This window comes from Amphiprion ocellaris, chromosome 5 (genome assembly GCF_022539595.1).
Source record: "Amphiprion ocellaris isolate individual 3 ecotype Okinawa chromosome 5, ASM2253959v1, whole genome shotgun sequence".
In the NCBI taxonomy this organism is placed as follows: Eukaryota; Metazoa; Chordata; class Actinopteri; family Pomacentridae; genus Amphiprion; species Amphiprion ocellaris.
The window spans coordinates 23,873,105-23,894,158 of record NC_072770.1 but is presented as its reverse complement, the minus strand read 5'-3'; the positions used below and the strand labels follow the sequence as shown (position 1 = coordinate 23,894,158).

At 36.3% G+C, this 21,054-nt stretch overlaps 1 long non-coding RNA gene across 3 annotated transcripts; it reads left to right on the top strand.

The window, feature by feature from the left end:
• The first annotated feature begins 4,030 nt into the window (after positions 1-4,030).
• LOC129348873 (uncharacterized) lies at positions 4,031-10,347 on the top strand. 3 transcript variants are annotated; one of them, XR_008601605.1, is made up of 4 exons: positions 4,031-4,146; positions 5,914-6,014; positions 8,269-10,066; positions 10,130-10,347. It is a non-coding gene; the product is annotated as an uncharacterized LOC129348873 (long non-coding RNA). The 3 variants fall into 3 exon arrangements; XR_008601606.1 differs by having other exon boundaries at positions 8,269-10,347; XR_008601607.1 differs by having other exon boundaries at positions 5,914-6,887; positions 8,269-10,347.
• The last annotated feature ends 10,707 nt before the right edge of the window (positions 10,348-21,054 follow it).

Sequence of the window (21,054 nt, the reverse complement as noted above, 5' to 3'; positions counted from 1 at the left end):
ATACTACAAAACCATGAGCAAATATACACTCTATAAAATAATGTTTGGGCTCAACAGAAAAAAATTATTTCTAATGAAATTATGTTTAACCAACATGGTAAGCATGAACACAAGTTTTTAAGTTTATTATTCATAAAAATTACGTCGTCTCAATTAGTGTTTCCATGTTTTTTGCAGTGGATTTTTAAGAGCTATACATTTGAGTATTATCACACATTTTCAAGTTGACGAACTGAAAAATGAAGTTACATCAGTTTTAAGTAAGTAGGTGAAAGGACATGAAATGCCACATTAAAGGTGAAGAAAATTTGAGTCATCAAATCAATTTCGTTAAATTGCCTCAACCTGAATATAGTATTAGATTGACTATTGCAGAAATTTGAGTTTAAGTGACACACAGCAAAAAAAGGTGCAATTATCAACATTATTATGTCAGTTCAGCCTATCAAAACAATGATATCAACTTAAAAGATTTACTCAAATCCCTAAATCAGAATTTTTTCTGACAATTATGTATTTAATGGTGGTGCGAATAAGTGTATGCCACCTAAAAGCGAGGCCTGCAACCTTTGTTATTAGCCTTGATTTTTTTTTAAAAAAAAAGTAACATTTAACAGGACAGACTGCTGCCAATATCACCACTGTAAGTATTTGTGTAGGTCAGCCTTTGGCCTATCAAACTACAGCTGTACATAGCAACAACACTTGCTAACACTTAAGCTTAATTTTCGCTGACACCAATCAGTTTCCAAAAAAGTTCTGCATTTTCAATCTTACTTAATTTTATAACGAGCAGTGTCCCAGCAGTGCCTCTGTCATGACAAACCTGTGCTGAGTCTTGAGAAGTTGTTGTGGTGTTTGATTGTCTGTTGGTTGTCGTCTCTCCTGCCACTGTGTTAACTTATAATACACTGAAGACATGTCTGGTTAAAAGATGGTTTAAAGTAAAGACAGAGGAGCAGATCTCAGTTTGCTCACTGACGTCACACATCTACTCAAACACCTAAAGCAAACAGAACTGCCACTGTAATAACAGTGTGATGAGAAATGACACAACAGAGAGATGAATCTTAAACTACAGCACAAACCATTATTATAAACAGCTTATTATAAATACTTCTGCTGTTATAATGGTCACAGTCGATCATTCACTCACATTAAAACATGCGTTCTTAGTCACTCTGTCTGACACCTAATATGAGCCTTCATAGCTTAGTCAAATACTGCTTTTACTGTTCACACAAACTGAGAAGTTCTTTTTTAAATATGAACTATCACAATGGTAAACACACACACATACGCACAAACAGACTCCTATCCAGAAACCGACAGTATATATGTGGTTATACAGCTTTTGCTGAAACTGAGACTCCTCCTTCTGCAGCAGTGAATAATATTGATGCTTTCAAGGCTGATGCATTTTCGTTTTTGTTCAGTTTCCTTGAGATCACAAGGAGGGAGGAGTTACAGTAAATCACACAGAGCTACACAGTGATGAGAAGGATATGACTGAAGAAAAGTCAATTGCCTTTGTGGTCTTTGGAGTTAAGAGAGTGAAGATACAGGAGTCCAGGTGAAAACACTACCAGAACGCTATTATTAAACATAAATAATTTTTAAAAGGGGTTTTTGGATCATAATGATGCTCTGATTCTTGATTTTCATAGTTAATGCTGCTGTAAACAGGACATACTTCTGTTTGGTTCCCTGTGTGACGTCCTGCAGTGTAAAAACAAACAAACAAACAAACAAATTTAAACAAATCACAAACAAAACAAACAAAAATCTGTAATTTTATGGAATTTTCCTTTTACTTTTTTTAAAAACACGGTTCAGAAAAACATAAAAACATCAATGCCATTTACAGAACAGAAACACAGAATGTGAATGTATATGTTTAATGTAAAATAACATTAAAATTTGTACCTTTGAATAACACAAAATGTCTATTCAGAATATTTTATTTGAAATTGAAAGACTTTTTATACACATTTGCAACTGCATTGCAATTTCTGAATTTTCCCTTGCGTTTTATAGATAAAATAGTTTAATTCAATTTTAATATTGTCAAAATATTATACTAGAAAAGCACTCAGAGAGCACAGTACTCCGCCAAGGTTGCTCAGTTGACGTATCATTTCCGACGGATGAAATATTTAATAAAAAATGACCTTGAGAACAGGCATGTGTTATGCATGTGCATGTTATTTATGGATACCGAATTGCATGTAAAGAAAAACTCTTACAAAGGTCTGTTTATTAGTTCATCACTTTTGGCAAGCCTTTGTTTTGCTAGTGGTAAAATAACCGTTCCCTCCATGCTTTTATTTTGAAGGCATATTTTTAATGTTACGGGCTTTTATTTTGTCGCCATTCCACTAGCACAGGAAGTGTTTATCTAAGAAGCGGTTTCTTGACATGACGCAGACGCTGCCAAAAAGTCTGAAAATTCACATAAAGATGAAAGACAACGGTTCTACGCTGTTGCTGTCTAGCAAAGGATGTGTCTAAACTTAGAAGCTCCTAGCTGCAATAGAGACAAGCTCTTATGGTGAAGAAATGAGTGAAGGACAGAAAGGTGAATTTGTGTTCAAAATAAGGGTGACAGCTGAACGTAAATAAAGGCTCTGTGAAACATCAGGAGCTTCACCATTGTCTGGCTGGGGTTTGCTACATCACGTGACCTAAATATGTAGCGGGAGGCAGGAATTGATGGGACTCAGAAACACCCCACAGTTTGTTCCTTGTATGATTTCCAACTGATAAATTACAGTCAATTTGTAGAAGGATTGCAATCGTGATTGTCAGCAGGTAACTGACTCAGTGTTCACTTCATGGTGACAGTGACACTGTGCGGGCAGCTATATCTAGCAATGGAAAATCCTTAACAAATCTGTGGATCCAGACCATAAGCCGCATCACTACCAAAATCTAATCACTTGGTCCTTGTGTCATTTCTGACCTTCCCTGAAAATTTCACCCATTTCGGTTTGTCCGTTTTTGAGTAATGTTTCACACAGAGACAGACTCACAGACTCACAAACATATGCAGATCGTCACATAACTCCGCCGTTCCTTGGCAGAGTAATAACATAACAACAGGGAAAAAAAAACTAATGGTTTTGTACTTTTACATAGATTTTTTTTTGCTAAATAAGAGAAATCTTGTATAATTACAAAAGTTTTAGCGACAAAAATATTGAATGAATGTGTTTTCATAAGTGCATAATATATCAAAGCACCGGTAAGTCAGAAAATACATTAGATAGATGAAAACATTATGTAGTTAACCCCATTGCTTTTACGTGTGAACACAATCTAAAATTAAGACGAGAAAATGTATTTTAATTTTGCAAAATTCTTGTATTTTATGAGATTAAACTTTTTTTTAGTTTTTCTTTTTTTGTTACAGTGTATAGAGAGGATTATTTTAGGTTTTTGAGGTAAATTATATCTCCTACCACTGGAATGTAGCTTGGGAAATAAACTTGTTTCTAAATGCCTTGTAATCAGCGACACATCATATGTAGTACACGTTACACATTTTTTGTTTGTATTTGAATGTGTTTATTTTTACATGTGAAAAGCATGTTATCATTGTTTTTGCTTCTAGTAACTGAAAGCTGCTATGTGAAGAATTTGAAAATGCCTGTCACATGAGGTCCGGGATCTGGCAATTGAATTTTCCGTTCTGAAACGGGTTTGAAAAACAAAAAAACGAGTGGTTATTTGATTTTCGTTTTAAAATACAAAAAATAAAATTGAAATACAAGGCGTTTTTCCTTTTCATGACCAAAAAGGGATATACGATTTTTTTTTTAATGCTTTGATTTTCGTTTTATATTTAGAATAACAAGAAAGCAAAATCAGTAAGAGACAGAAACGAAAAAAGGTCAGTTTTTTCATTTTCTGAGACCGGAAATGGTCATCAGCAAGTGTGGAGTTAAACGACAATAAGATTCTCAGAGGGCGGAGCCAGAGAGCAGTGATTGGTCAGACTGACTGCGAGTCAGAGAGCAGCGATTGGTCAGACCATAGATAATATAGGAGACAGCACGCTAGCGTATCTAGTCTATGTATATCTGTGGTCGGCACGTCTGGTAGCATCTCTGGCTGCTGTTGACCTTGTTTTTGGAGTAAAACACGGTAAGAAGACTTCTAATCTATAGCGTTATTTTGTTGTACTTTAAGTCAGCGACTTGTGAAGAGTTGTGTTTTGACGTGTTTGAGCAGTTGGTCCGGACGCGTTAGCTAGCTAAGCGGCTAAGTTAGCTAGCGGGCTAATTAACACAGGTGGCTAACTTACCGCTGAACACCTGTATTAGTTGCTGCCGCAGCTAGGGTTGCCACCCGTCCCTTAAAATACGGAATCGTCCTTTATTTGACAATAAATTGTTGCGTCCCGTATTGAATCAATACGGGATGCAAATTGTTCCGTGTTTTCATAAATGTCCCGTACACGTCTGTCACACACTCATCAAAACTGTATAATGAACAAAATAAAACATAGGAAATATTAAGGGCAGCCAACTTCATCTTCCTTAGATCTATGTAGCGAGGACCCGTTGCGAGGTCCAGCAGACAGATCTCAGACTTCTCTGCGTACCTGGTCCTGTCCGGTGCTGTCACGGGTTGCCTGGTTACAGACGCTGTTGCACCCGCACGTTTAAAAACGTCTACACCCGAAACTCCACCACGTCCACAGAAGCAAAAACGTTTGCAAAAGTACAGACATGAGTGGGAAGATTCGATCCCTTGGCAATGGGTACAAGGCAAACTATGTTATCTGTTGCTCATGGACAGGCTGGGGTAGAAATAACATTGGTGTCTATGAGCAGCCGGCTGTGAACAGGTACTGTCTGCAAATTGTAAAACCGCTGCAACAGCGAAGAGAGACACAAATATTCAATTACTTCACTCTTTTACACTGTAGTGTCATCAAAATCACCGCAGCCTTTAACTGGCTCCTGTTGACATCAGTGTTATTCCTGCACCTTGATAGACAGCTCCTTTTGATAAAACTGGGCTTGTAGCACATTGTCCACCTTACAATGATGGAAAAGAGGCATTGTTTATGTTTTGACAAAGTATATCTAAAGAGTTATTGATGCCTGAAGTCTGAATCTGTGAATATCTTTCCAACTTTACTGAACCGTGGCCCGGAGGAGCCGTGGTGGGCGTCCTTTATTTTCATTTCTGAAAGGTGGCAACCCTAGCCGCAACTGTCCATCATTATTAGAATGACCTTCTCAACCTATATTTCTCTGCTGTGTATTTTAGCTTTTAAAAAAGTTATTTTACTTTAAGGTTACCTGAAACCCGTTGAGCTGCACTGAAGTTTAACATTCAGCTGGTTTGAATTAAACTGCCCTTAACATTGCGCAACATTACCTCTCTGAATCTCCATAATTTCATTAAATTCCTTCTCTCTTCCAGTGCTCAAGTTCAGTATATAAAATGACATTAGTAGTGAATAAACTAACAACCAGCCATTGTATTTATTTATTACTGTATGTATTTGTAAAACATGAATTGTAACATCCTCCTTTTGGATCTAGAACTGCACAAGCCGTTCATTTTCAGTCACCTGATGAATTAAACTCCCCTTTTTATGTGAGGTTGAAGCAGCAAGTCTGAGTTAATAAAGAAAGTTGTTTATAATTTGTGATACCTGTTATCTCTGGCTGAGGCTTTAGTTTTTGTTGAGCTGATTTACACGTAGAAACTTTGTTCAGGAAAATTTCTCAGTAGCTCAGAGGACAGGCTGCTTTTTACACAACCTTGTAAGAGAATGTCTGTCAATGCTTTCAGCAGAATTTAGAAACAACACTTCCTAAACAGATATTTTGAGGCTGTGAGGTTGAACGTTTGAGAGTATATCAGTGTGTTTGTTTGTGGTCTTTCTGTTTCTAGGTGGAAGCTGAATTAGTGAGGATGACTCCTGCTCCTGTCATCTCTAAGCTCCTCACACATCTTTACCTGCACATGAGGAAAATCACTCCTGTAGAATGCAGGTATGTTTGTCATTATTATAAAAAGGTGTTGCCTGGTGACCTGTCAGAAACCCATTATACAGAGTCAGCCAAAATAATGTTTACACACATCAGGAAAAGAAAAACTTGCATAAATATTTCAATACCAAATTTATTCAGACATTACGAGATTAATAAAAGTTATCTTTGGCCTCTACAATTACAAGAGGTGCTCAAAGTGGTGGCCACTGGCTTCCAGACAATTCTGTTGTGTTGTAGATGTCACTTGTTGATGCTCCTTTCATGAGGGTAATGCCATCTGTTGGGAAAACATCGTACAACAGGACACAGAGTTATCGTGATTTGATCAAACTTAGAAAGAGGTATCTATATGTGTAGAAGTACTTATACAAATGAAATATTTATAAAAGTTTTTCTTTTCCTGATGTGTGTACATTATTTTGGCTGACTCTGTGAACTTAATGAGAACAAAACTGTCATTTAATTGTTGCTCTTAAAGCTTCTTTAGTGAAAACCATCTGGTGTTCTGCTTTGAAACAAACTGCTGTTGAGGTCTGTGTTTTTAGGTTTAACCCCACAGTTTCTGAATGAACTGATAGTTTTTTTTTTTTTCCTGATCAATGTGGACGTTATAATTGATGGTAACATTTACTGATCATATAATCAGCATGATAATATAACAGTATAACATTCTGACCACCTGACTAATACTGTGTTGTTCACTTTATGCTGCTAAAACTCCTCTGACCCAGTGGTTCATCAGAACCTCTGGGGATGTCCTGTGGATTCTGTGGATCCTGTGGGTTGCAGGGTGGGTCCTACCTAGACCAGGCTGATCCTGGACCATCCCACAGATGCTCAATCAGATCTGGATGTGGGGAGTGTGGAACCCAGGTGAACAGCTTAGCTCTGTCGTGTTCCTCGGACCACTCCTGAGCAGTTTTAAGTTTGTCCTGCTGAGGGAGGCAGCTGGCATCAAGGACTGCTGTTGCCATGGAGACTAGGGGTTGTTTGTCCTGCAGTGTTTAGGTGGTGGTACATGTCAAACAGCCACATGAATGTCAAGGTTTCCCAGCAGAACGTTACATCAGAACAAGATGATGGATGTTGTTCTCTTCAGCTGTCAGTGGTCAGAATGTTGTGGCTGATTGGTGGATCTGTCTGCCTTTACTCTGACATCCAGAGTGATACAAAAGTGTAGTATGTGTGCAGTGCAGAAGAGATTTACTTTATTGTATGCTTTTTTGTTTGTTTGTTTTTGGTTTTATTTTTTAAGGGAGAGCATTTTTTTATCCACCTGAATGAAGACCCAATCTTTCCCTTAAAAGGATAGGTAATAATTACTACGGCTTCCATAGTGGTCCCATCAGAGAAAATCATATCCATATACAGATTTTTATTAATTCCAGGGCTGGAATATTTTTAACATGGGAAGTGCTTTCACAACGGTATTAAATATAGAAAATTAATTTATTTTGTCGTCACATTTGATGTCACTGAAATGTTTACTGACGCTATAAGGCCCCTATAAGAAATAATCACAGAAAATGTGAAAATATTCATGTTACTCTCGGTGATTTGCAGAGATGAACAGCAGGTTGCACCAAATTCTCCTTAAACTCATCTTTGCTGGATTTTTGTTGCATTAGGAACACTTTAATCGTTTTCTCTCTGAAATGTTTCAGTTTTTTACGTACATTAATGAAAACTGTTTAAAAATGCAAATAAAACTTGTTTAATTATCTTAATGAAACAGCTAGCAAGTTCTGCTAGCTGCTCCCATCTGTTTTCAGCCTTTGTACTTAAAAGATTATAATAATAAGTACATCAGATAATTCTTTGTTGCAGTTGGAATTTTGCAGACTGAGAGGTGGTTGAGAAGGTTTGCAGTTCTTGTTTTAGCAAAATATGTTATAATAGAAGATCTTTATTGTCATTGTACATGAAATTATCTGCAAACCAGCAAAGTGTATCAGTCTGAGGTATCTAAAAATAAATAAGTAAAGAAAAATGCTTCTAAAGCCAATAATAAACAGAATATTTTGAGGGAATATTCTAAAAAGGAAAGAAAAGCTCCATTCTCACTCCTCTCAGGATAAACTGTCATTAAAATTGACTTTAAATTTAGCTTCAACACGAGATAAAAACATTTACTTTCATTACTGATATTGTCAAGTTTTAATAAAGTTCATGCTACTTTTATAAAATGATGAAAGTGAATAAATTGTATTTCTGTGATCTGTGTTTGATTTCTGTCTTTTCTCCTGTCATCCAGATGTTCAGAGGGAGATGATGCCACATCTGGTCCAGCTGATGGAAGGTCTTGAAGTTCTCTGACTGGCCTCGACTGAAGATGGTCGTCTCACTGGATTTAAGGTTCAGATGCTCAGTAACAAACTCCACCAATGTGCCAACAAGGAAGCTTTAGGTTTATTAAATGTTGCTATGAAGGTTTCGCTGTTTTTCTTTGTGAATGCAATGTGCTCCAACTGAAACTTGAATTAGAACTTAGAAATAAATCCTTCCATCTGAAAGGATTTAGTTGCATTAATAACCTCATAACATTCTAATTTTTATTCCAGTCTTGGTTGAAAATAGAATCTCTGTATTGATTCAGGTAAAAACTGAACTTCACAGTATGTTGGAGCAAAACAACCAGATGAAAACTGTGATGGTGTTGGATTGTCAGACCGTAATGTTGCAGCTCAAAGCAGCTTTTCTAGCTCAGTTCATTCTGACATTCAGCTATGAATCAACACAGCAGATGGTGATCCATGCTGTGGAAGTCTCACATCTCCTGATTTAATGGAGCTGCTTTGCACTTTTTACACTGTTTATTCACCAACACTTTATTTAATAAAAGTCCCATCTAGTTTTTATGAGGAATGTGATGTTTTAATTTCTCTGTGAATAACTGCAGTCTAATGCAACAGCTGGAGTTGTAACATCTGTCCTGATATTGATCATGAAGTATTGATCAGAATACTTATGGTTAGCAGTCATTTTACATTAAAATCTTTACTTGTGTTGTGAACTTTGGTAAGAAGCAGAAACGTTAGCGTTGCCATGGATATAAGAGTGTTAAATTCTGTCCATGTTTCCATTTTGGGAAATGCAGTCCAGTTCCAGAATGTGGAGGAATTTAGTCTCACAATCACAGACAACAAATATTATCTGAAAGTCGGGTTATTGTTGTTTATCAGCACAATACAAAAAGGTTAATGTTAGAAATATTCCAGTTAAGACTCTAGAATATCATGATTTATGTAAATTTACCTCAATAATATGAATGTTCAGGTTAAGATTGTACAGTGATATTATGTAAGTTTAGCTAATTAATGTTTATAACTCTGCACTGAAATATTATTTAAATTGACATCATTATTATAATATTTAGGGTCAGACCCTACAGTATTGAGATTAAGAAATCAAATATTCTATAAAATGTAAATACACTGAACTCATTTGGATATATTTAAGTGAGACTACAATATTATTTGACACAAATCTATCTAAATCAAAATTCTAATAATTTTCACGCCAAACATTTACTGGACTGATTTAAACATTAAAATCACTCCTTTCTAATCCTCTGCTGTACGTTCAAACCTGAGGCCTTAAATAGAAACACACAAGTATCTGATTGAAGGAACTTCTGCAGAGTCCTGGTTCCAGAACATGATGATAGAATTATAGACAAACTTTAACAAAAGCTGCCTGAGAGTTTACAGGTTTTTATGTTGGATTTCTTCAGTAATTTAATGAGCGTTATCAGCAATAATCAAGTGTTCATTTGATGAACTTCATTCCCTAAAACATACAGAATTGGAGCTCATATCTTTGACAGCTGTAAAGTTTCTGCTCCTTCAAAGTTCACAACACAATGAATGAATTCCTAAAACACTCTCAATGCTGAAGCAGTGATCAGTTTTTCTGTTTCTTCTCTGGAGATGCACAATGAGGGACGTCTGCAGAGACTGAGAAAGAGTCTCACCACATCCTGACATGAGAAAAAGACTTTATTGAAGACTACAATGAGAAAAACTGTCAGACAGCAGACGGCTGCATTCAAGGTGAGCTCTGAACATTTGATCTGGAACAGGAATTCAATAACGGCAGCATAAGCTTCATTTCAGTCTGTAGCTGCTGAATTCATGGATGAATCATCTGGCACTAGAGAAGAAGACCATCAAACATCCACGTCAGCTGATGGAGGTCCAAGAGTCTCACCGAACAACCAACCTACAGAGTGAAGACCTCGAATCTGATTGGACGGCCTCCTATTCAGCCACATGTGTGAACAAATGCCTCTAAGTTGATTTGTTTTCTAAAATAAATCTAGTTTGAGTCCTAATCTATGCCTGTGTGTTTGCTTCTTTACACCGCTGTTAACAGTTTAGGCTGTTAGATTGTTCCAGATAAGACAAGTACAAGATTCTTCAGAGCCGTTCTACCACGAGCCTGACAGGAAGAACTCCAACAGCTACTGAATGTTCCTGTGGTTCCCTCAAGGCTACAGGAGGAGCCCTACGAGGACGAGCCGGTCCACCTGATGGAGGCCAGTCGCTGCGGTTCAAAGCCAACACCGACTACGTGGACTTCTACTGGACCACACGGAGGCCTTCAAACCGGACCAACAAGTTCACGACTCCCCGACTCGTGGGTCTGAGGACGCCGCCGAGCCTCGGCCCAGCCGGCCTCCTGTCTGTGGGTGTTTGAGTGCTGAGAGATTTGTGGATGCATGTGAACGTGTCTGTGTTGAAACAGCAGCTTTGGACTCAGTAACGCTGGGAAAAACCAAGAGCTCCTTTATTTGTGACTTCCACTAAAAAACTGATGAAAATAAGTTTGCCAGGGTTCTGACTGATAACAGATTATTAAATAATGAAAATAATCGTTTAAATATTCCTTGAAACAATGCTTTTAGGTCTACATTTCCTTTACACTGACTTCTTGGTATATGTACAAGTATTTTGGGTGGAATATACCATTAAGCCTAATGTTCAAGGGTTCTTCTGGGAATATACCATTAAACCAACCTTTTAGGTAAATGTTCCAGGATGTTGGGTAGAATATACCATCAGATCAACCTTTTAGGTCTACACTGGAAGATTTTAGAGTATTACTCCAAACCATCCTTTAGGTCTACATTTAAGGTGGAATACTCCTTTACACCAAGATTTTTTTTGTCTACATTGAAGGATTTTAGGTGGAATATTCCTTGTAAACTTACTCTTTCAAATAAATAGCCGCCTAACCCCCTGGAAACCAGCATTTGTCCTGTTTTTGTGTTGCTCCTCGGTGACCCTAGACAGCCGGGTCGTAATGTTTTTTGAGCAACACACCATACTATGACGTTTTTACAATGATGGTTCTACTATGAAGCCAGTTTGACATGTTCAGTTGTTCTTTGTGTGAAAACTCAGAGATTTCAGGTATCAGAAGGTGGTTTTCAACTTTCTTTGTTAGCTTTCTGCCTCAACTTTAAACTAAATTTCCTTCACTAACCCAGCCCTCTGGACTTCCAGTAAGCTGTGTTCCTATTGGCTGTCCAGGTGGCTGCTTGGTGTTATCAGGAACACCTGAGCAGCTTGGTGTTATCAGGAACACCTGAGCAGCTCAGTGTCTTCCTGCTTTATTTAGCTGCAGACAAACATTTCCTCTGCTTCTCTTCACCAGTGAACCGGGTTTAGCTCCATTGCTTTAGTTTGTTCTTTAGGCGTTGGCTTTCAGCTTCCAGCAGTAAAATCGTCTTTAATGTGTTTCTTGGTGTGTTTTAGGGCTTTGTACTAGATAGTTGTCTTGGTAAATGTGGTTCTCTACCCACAGTTAGCACATGGTGCTAATGTGTGCAGTGATTAGTGGATTTGCTGCAGCTGAGTTGTGTCTTTATCTTGGCTGTAGTGAGTCTTTAGAGGTTTTTGATCAGACACATTCTGTATTCTTGTTGGTGAACCAACGTTGGTTGTCCAGAAGGTAAGAGTTCCTGTCCTGACTCTCTGTTCTCAGAGGTTCTCTGGTAGGCTGCAGGAGACTTTAACATTTGGGTTGTACTAGTTTGGTTTTTGTATGGTTTCATTTGGACGACTATCTTGAGGCCCCTCCATGTGGTTTAGTGAGGTTTTCTGGAACAGTTCTACAAAGCAATCTGCAGCAGAAGAGACTTTGAGAGTTTTTAGGAAGTTCTGGAGACCAGACTTTAGAGCAGCAGAAACATTTATCAGCAGTTTGAGCAGGAGAAGGTGATCTTCAGAGTAGAAATGAGACAGAAACCTTCTTGACCCGTGTGGTGAGATCCTGTACCAAGAGTTTGAGCAGGTTGTGAAGAGTCTGTACTTCTTTGGTCTGAAAGCACAAGAAGAATCAACTCATTAAAGGAGAAAACAGGAGATATTGTTGGTTCTTCTGTCACTCTGCAGTTTCCTAAGACTGAATATCAAGTTTATGTTTTAAATGATTTCCCATGTGAGCCCAAGAAGACTTCAATAAACTCCCTCCATCCCCTGGACACAACATATTTTATTACCATGTTAAATCTTTTTTAAAAATGTTTTTGAGTTTTAATCATAGTTTTAGCATAGTTTTATTCTCTTTGCTTGTTTAGTTTTGTCATCTGTGTAAAAGGTGCTAAACAAATAAAGTTGAATTGATAAACTGAATAATTGACTAACTCATGATTGTGACAACAGAAGTATTTTCATTGTGATTTAAGGGTTTATTTCATTTTTAAGGTTGGGGTTAAAATCTTGACAGAAAAAGAAGATTAAAGAAATAAACTACATAACAAAAAGCAATTAAATCAAAGGAAAAAAATTAATACAAAAAACTTTTTAAAAGTTTTATTATTAAAAAGATAATAATCTGTTTAATAGAGTTAAACATTAAATACAATTAAATTATATTAAACAGACAAAATATTGAATTAGATAATTCAACAAGATACAATACATGTCATTATGAAATTAAGCAAAATTTTTAAAATACAGATATTAAAAATTACAGATAAAATATTTTCCATAATTAAACATTTAAAAAATACAATTCAACAAGAAGAACATTAAACATTTTAAAAGGCGAAACATTTAATTAGATTATTAAACCTTTAAAAAGACAAAACATTTAATTAAAAAATTTAATTAGAAAATTACATCTTAAAGACAATAAAACTTCAAATAGGAATTAAACAGAAAATACAATGAAGCATTTAAAAAGAAAAACATTAAAAGGTGGTAAAACATTTAAAAAGAAAAACCTTAAAGATTTAATCGAAACATTAAATATTTGGAAAGGAAAAAAAACTCAAACAAGCTGATAAAACATTTGAAAAAACAATTAAACATTAAAAAGATAAAACATTTGGAAATCAAATCAGACATTAGGAAAGAATAAAAGGTGAGAAAAGAGCAAAACTAAACTTTTAAGAAGAATCAAACTAAAGACAAAACATTAGAAAAGACACCAGTTAGACTTTAGAAGATCAAATTTAACAGAAGAGACAATAAAACGATCAAAAAGAGCAGAAACAGATAAAGGTCTGAAAGTGTTTTCTAGTCTGAAACAAAAACATCAAGTTGTTTCTTCAAACGTTTCCTCTTTCTATGTTCTTGGTTTGATTGTGGACAGATTTACTAAGAATTCATTTCAGAAAACTGCTTTCCAGATAAAGTCTACTAGTAGTTGAAGGCATCGATCAAACTAATGTTACCTTCGAATCTCCACAAACTTTACTGTTTAGTGAAGAGAATCAAAGTTTGTTGAGGATTTCTAAAAAACCCACAGGTGAAGGTCTGAGAAGAACTCAGATGGATGGTCTAAATGTGAAATCAAGACTCATGGTCACAAGTTTTAAGGCTTCTGTTAACCAGAAAGTTCAAACTAACAGAGAAGTACTGAGAAACTTTTAAAATTTCAGTCCTCAGACTGTGGAAAGGTTCAAACTAACAGAGAACTCCTCAGGAACTGAGAAGATATCAGTCCTTGGACTGTCTGAAAGTTAAATCTAACAGAGAACTACTGTGGGACTTAGAAAATTTCAGCCCTCAGACTGTCTGAAGGTTCAAACTAACAGAGAAGTACTCAGGAACATAGAAGATATCAGTCCTTGGACTGTCTGAAAGTTCAATCTAACAGAGAACTACTGTGGGACTTAGAAAATTTCAGCCCTCAGACTGTGTGAAAGCTCAGGTCCTGAGGACTCGGGAGGTGTGGAGGCTTTGGAAAGTCTTGGAACTGAGGGTTCAACCCTCCAGCACAAAGGCTGAAGTCCAACCTCCTGAGAAAAACGGTCGAGTCGAGACTCGAGTTTAAAAAAAAACTCGAAAACGACAAAAAATAGATGATAAATGCGCAAAAAAAAGAAGAATTAGTATCTGAGCGAATAGCTCAGGAGGATAAGAGACAGACTACCAAGCGGAGGGTCGCAGGTTCAAGACCCACCAGCGGCAGTTTTCTTTCTTTGTCTTTGTCAGGATTTTGAGAAAATTTAAGAAGTGTCTGGTCTTGAACCAGCGACCTGCAGCTCCATAGGCAAATCCTTAACTCACTGAGCTACAGATCAGATAAAAAGAAATAAATTCGTCGTCCCTTTGACATCGTAGTTCATGAAGTGACCACATGGGCAGGGCCAAGGCGGAGTCTGGGTGGAGTCAGGGCGGAGAGTAGGTGGGGAGGTGGGTGGCGGCCTCCCCCCTCTACTCCCCCACCTCCCCGCACCACCCACCACACCTTCCCCCACCCGACGAGTTCTTCGAGTCTCCACGAGTTCTTCGAGTCTCCACGGGTTTTCCTGAGTTTCTGGGGTTTCCACCAGGTCAGAGGCAGAACAAGTTGTCATGAAGAGGTGTTGAAGTCAGCCAGGATGGACTGACTTTTTACAGCGACTAGAAGGAAGACCACTAGAAGAGCAGGTCTTTAACCACCATCCATAAAATCCATGGAGTCGACTCCAGAGAAATGAAGGAGGGTCAACTTTTATCAACCTCCATCCACATGTTCAACTTGATGTCTTTGACATTTTTAGCACCACAAACCTTTAGTATCACACTTTATTATCATTTATTAGGACTTTAATGGAATCCACCAGCAGATTTAGTTTTTGTTGACAAACTTTATTCTTGTCATCGTGGGACTGCAGTATTTAAAACTGTTCCTTCTATTTGACTTCATGTTTATTAGTTTTAGTGGAGAAAGTTATTTTAGTTGTCGATTAGTCTCTTAAAAACCAAATAATAAATTCGACTAGTCAAGAGGTTTAAATTTCTTACTTTGTCATATTTTAAATATGACAAAAAAATATAAAAAAATAAAGCATCTTGAGACAATTTGACCTGTAATTGGCATTATATAAATTGAATTAAAACTGTATGTATCTTGTAATGTTGGAGTAATTCAGCCATATATGTTGGAAAACACATTTCTTTGTCCATTAATCTGTTGATTGTTTTCTCCAGTAATTAGGGTCCGAGTACCGAATGGTGCAAAGACCCTATTGGAATGCAAGGAATTATTCATTTCTTGTTTTGGTTTATAAAATGTCAAACCCAAATATATTCAGTTTACTGTCATAAAAACCAAAAAGATTTACATTCATGATGCAGGAATCAGGCGATTTTTCACTTTTTGTCTTAGTTTAGTCAGAAAGATAGTTGATAATGTGTGAATTGTTGCAGCTTGTGAGCCGTAAAAGGTTTTAATCTTTGGGGCTGAGTGTCAGAAAACATTTAGAAACCAACATCAACGAAACACTCAACTTTTGCATGACAATATCTAATTAAAAGACATTTATTTCCAACGTAAATGTTTGATATTCATCCTCTGGAGCTTTCTCTTCACATCGTCTCCCACCTGGACTGATTTGGTCGGGAGCATGTGCAACAAACATTTGAAAAACTGCACTTTAACATCAATGAATGACACTGAAGTTTAATCTCTACATAAATGAGACTGAGTCTGGATGTGCTGCTCTGTCATTAACTCCTAAGTTTAGGGAAAGTTCAAACAAAAGAGGACAGTTCAGATCAGACTTGAGAATGAGCTTATTTTGTACAAACACCTCAGACTCTCTGAGCTTCAGCACCTGTAGCAAGATATTTTAACAACAAGCAACTCAACAGATCCAGAAATTGGAGAGTTAGCTTTAGCTGAGCCAAAGAACATGTGGGACGCTAACCGAGCAAACATTTCAGACTTTTCTCTGTGAATTCTGAGAAATAATTTCCTATTTAATAACAGCTACACATCTTAACTCAGTCTCATGAAAACAAACTCTAATTCAGTGTCATCCATCCATATTAAAGTGCAGTTACCCAAAGTGTTTGTTGCATGAGCTCCAACAAAACCTGTCCAGGTAGAAGGCCACCTTGACAAACAGGAAGTGGACGATTCCAAGCAGATTTATAGAAGGGGGAACCGGACTGTACTAAGTGTGGTCGAGTATAGAGGGGTGTTTTGTGGGTTTTTAAGGCTGATAATTATTATTAGTGAGACATTTGGAGTAGATATTCATTTGCAGTAAATGAAAGTATTTAAAATCTTGGAGATAAACTTACAAGAACACAAACTCTAACAGAAAACTTTGTTGATACGTTTTTGTTTTGTTTACAGATGTTAAGTTAACACTTTAACATCCTCACCAAGAAAAAGGCAATGAAAAAATTATTTCTTTATATTTCTTATCTCTTTGGGGCACTAAAAACAACAATGGTTTCTTTATGAAGTGACCCAGCGATTTTTAAAATATTGACCTCTACCAAACGGTTGAGAAAAATTATTTTACCCTTTTAAATCTTTTTTTTAACATTTCAAATGACACATTTGTGTTCAGCAACTCCTTAGGCACCATAATATGTCACAAGTATTACTTTACCTTTGAAAATCACAGCAAACAGAGGCCTCATGTGAGGAGTGATTTTGCTCGTGCTAACTTCCTGTGAGCAGACTAACTTGCTCTGCATGCTATTTCAAAAGGCTTCACAGTGAGTCTACTGGACTTTTGTTTGTATAATGTACCTTAGAGTGGTACCTAATGAGGGGTAGAGATGGCTGAAACAGGTGGACTTAAGTAAAACACATTTTTCAAGAAGATTTAGTGTTGAAAAATGACATTTTTCGACAGTATACTATGGCGTTTTTTTGCGCTAAAATTTATGATGATTTTTTTTTAAAGAAAACCTTTCTGGAGTGTTTATCATGGCCTCCTTTACATTATTTCATCATATGGCATATTTTCACAACATGTTGAAAAATGACATTTTTCAACATAGTATACTATGGTGTTTTCTTGCGCCAAAATTCATCAGGATTTTTTTTTCAAAGAAAACCTTTCTGGAGTGTTTTTCGCAGCTTCCTTTACATTATTTCATCATACGGCACGTTTTTACAACATGCTGAAAAATCGTTATTTTTCGACATAGTATACTATGGCGTTTTTTCTGCCAAAATTCATGCTGATTTTTTTTTTCAAAGAAAACCTTTCTGGAGTGTTTTTCGCAGCCTGCTTTACATTATTTCATCATATGGCATGTTTTCACATGTTGAAAAATGACATTTTTCGACATAGTATACTATGGCGTTTTTTTGCCAAAATTCATGATGATTTTTTTTCAAAGAAAACCTTTCTGGAGTGTTTTTTGCAGCCTTCTTTACATTATTTCATCAGATGGCACGTTTTTACATGTTAAAAAAAATCGAATTTTTTTCGACAGTATATTGTATGGCGTTTTTTTTACGCCAAAATTCATGCTGATTTTTTTTCAAAGAAAACCTTTCTGGAGTGTTTGTCACGGCCTCCTTTTCATCATATGGCATGTTTTTACAACATGGTGAAAAATCGCATTTTTTCCCAACATAGTATACTATGGCGTTTTTTTGCACCAAAATTCATGATGATTTTTTTTTTCAAAGAGAACCTTACCATAGTGTTTTTCACAGCCTCCTTTACATTATTTAATCATATGGCACGTTTTTACAACATGTTGAAAAATTGCATTTTTTTTTCCACTCAGCTGCATGCCTTCGTCCACCCGGCCTCCGTTGACTCGTCTCACCTGCCGTCTCTGGAACTGAAGCTGGATTGGAACAGACCAAAGTACAGTCCAATCACGATGCCAGGTGCCTCTCAAAAGGCTCCTTCATCTGGCAGGTGGCGGCACTTCTTCTGAGGGGAAGCTGAGCTGGCCCGGCAGAACTTTGGAGATGTGTTCCAGTGGTTGGTGGATGTGTAGGGAGATAGAGCGGGACCTTTGAACTGTTCAGAAAGGAAAACAAGGAACCCACTGGTAGTTTTAGTTTAGGGTGCTACTGCGGTGTGTTTTTGGGCTTGAAGAGGTGAACAGGAAGAGTTTTTTTCGTATTGATTATCTTTTACTTTGTTCCGGTTGGAATGCCCATCAATGTCAACATGAAGTTCACTTTAAGTTCTGTTTATTTATTTTTATTTTACTAACACCGATTTGCTTTTAACCCCCTCACATGTTGTGTTGTTGTAAACTTACTCTTTCAAATAAATACTCGTCTAACCCTCTGGAAACCAGCGTTTGGACTGTTTTGGTGTTGCTCCTCACCGACTTCAGACAGCCGGGACAAAACTTTTTGTGGACCAAAGGCTATACTATGACGTTTTTAGAGCGACATGCTATACTATGACGTTTTCAGAGCGACATGCTATACTATGATATTTTTAGAGCGACAAGCTATACAATGACGTTTTTAGAGCGACATGTTACACTATGACGTTTTTTGAGCCACATGCTATACTATGACGTTTTTTGGTGACATGCTATACTCTGACCTTTCTGGAGTTTTTTTTCACGGCCTCCTTCACATTATTTCATCATATGGCATGTTTTCACAACATGTTGAAAAATGACATTTTTCGACATTGTATACTATGGCGTTTTTTTTGCGCCAACATTCATAAGAATTTTTTTTTCAAAGAAAACCTTTCTGGAGTGTTTTTCACGGCCTGCTTTACATTATTTCATCATATGGCACGTTTTTACAACATGGTGAAAAATCGCTTTTTTTGTCGACATAGTATACTATGGCGTTTTTTTTTGCGCCAAAATTCATGTAGATTTTTTTTTCAAAGAAAACCTTTCTGGAGTGTTTTTCGCAGCTTCCTTTACATTATTTCATCATACGGCACGTTTTTACAACATGCTGAAAAATCGTTATTTTTCGACATAGTATACTATGGCGTTTTTTCTGCCAAAATTCATCAAGATTTTTTATCAAAGAAAACATTACTGGAGTGTTTTTCACGGCCTCCTTCACATTATTTCATCATATGGCATGTTTTCACAACATGTTGAAAAATCGCATTTTTTTTTGACATGGTATACTATAGCGTTTTTTCTGCCAAAATTCATCAGGATTTTTTTTTCAAAGAAAACCTTTCTGGAGTGTTTTTCATGGCCTGCTTTACATTATTTCATCATATGGCACGTTTTTACAACATGTTGAAAAATCGCATTTTTTTTCGACATAGTATACTATGGCGTTTTTTTTTGCGCCAAAATTCATGATGATTTTTTTTTTCAAAGAAAACCTTTCTGGAGTGTTTTTCGCAGCCTGCTTTACATTATTTCATCATATGGCATGTTTTCACATGTTGAAAAATGACATTTTTCGACATAGTATACTATGGCGTTTTTTTGCGCCAAAATTCATAATGATTTTTTTTTCAAAGAAAACCTTTCTAGAGTGTTTTTCACGGCCTCCTTTACATTATTTCATCATATTTCATGTTTTCACAACATGTTGAAAAATGACATTTTTCGACATAGTGTACTATGGCGTTTTTTTGCGCCAAAATTCATAATGATTTTTTTTTTCAAAGAAAACCTTTCTAGAGTGTTTTTCACGGCCTACTTGACATTATTTCATCATATGGCATGTTTTCACAACATGTTGAAAATTAACATTTTTCGACATAGTATACTATGGCGTTTTTTTGCGCCAAAAATCATGTTGATTTTTTTTTTTCAAAGAAAACCGTTCTGGAGTGTTTTTCACAGCCTACTTTACATTATTTCATCATATGGCACGTTTTTACAACATGTTGAAAAATTGCATTTTTTTTCGACATAGTATACTATGGCGTTTTTTTTTGCGCCAAAATTCATGATGATTTTTTTTTTCAACGAAAACCTTTCTGGAGTGTTTTTCACAGCCTGCTTTACATTATTTCATCATATGGCATGTTTTCACATGTTGAAAAATGACATTTTTCGACATAGTATACTATGGCGTTTTTTTGCGCCAAAATTCATGATGATTTTTTTTTCAAAGAAAACCTTTCTAGAGTGTTTTTCACGGCCTCCTTTACATTATTTCATCATATGGCACGTTTTTACAACATGTTGAAAAATTGCATTTTTTTCGACATAGTATACTATGGCGTTTTTTTGCGCCAAAATTCATGATGATTTTTTTTTCAAAGAAAACCTTTCTGGAGTGTTTTTCACGGCCTGCTTTACATTATTTCATCATATGGCACGTTTTTACAACATGTTGAAAAATTGCATTTTTTTCGACATAGTATACTATGGCGTTTTTTTGCGCCAAAATTCATGATGATTTTTTTTTCAAAGAAAACCTTTCTGGAGTGTTTTTCACAGCCTACTTTACATTATTTCATCATATGGCACGTTTTTACAACATGTTGAAAAATTGCATTTTTTTTCGACATAGTATACTATGGCGTTTTTTTTGCGCCAAAATTCATGATGATTTTTTTTTTCAACGAAAACCTTTCTGGAGTGTTTTTCACAGCCTGCTTTACATTATTTCATCATATGGCATGTTTTTACATGTTGAAAAATTAACATTTTTCGACATAGTATACTATGGCGTTTTTTTTGCGCCAAAATTCATGATGATTTTTTTTTCAAAGAAAACCTTTCTGGAGTGTTTTTCACAGCCTGCTTTACATTATTTCATCATATGGCACGTTTTTACAACATGGTGAAAAATTGCTTTTTTTGTCGACATAGTATACTATGGCGTCTTTTTTTGCGCCAAAATTCATGATGATTTTTTTTTTCCAAAGAAAACCTTTCTG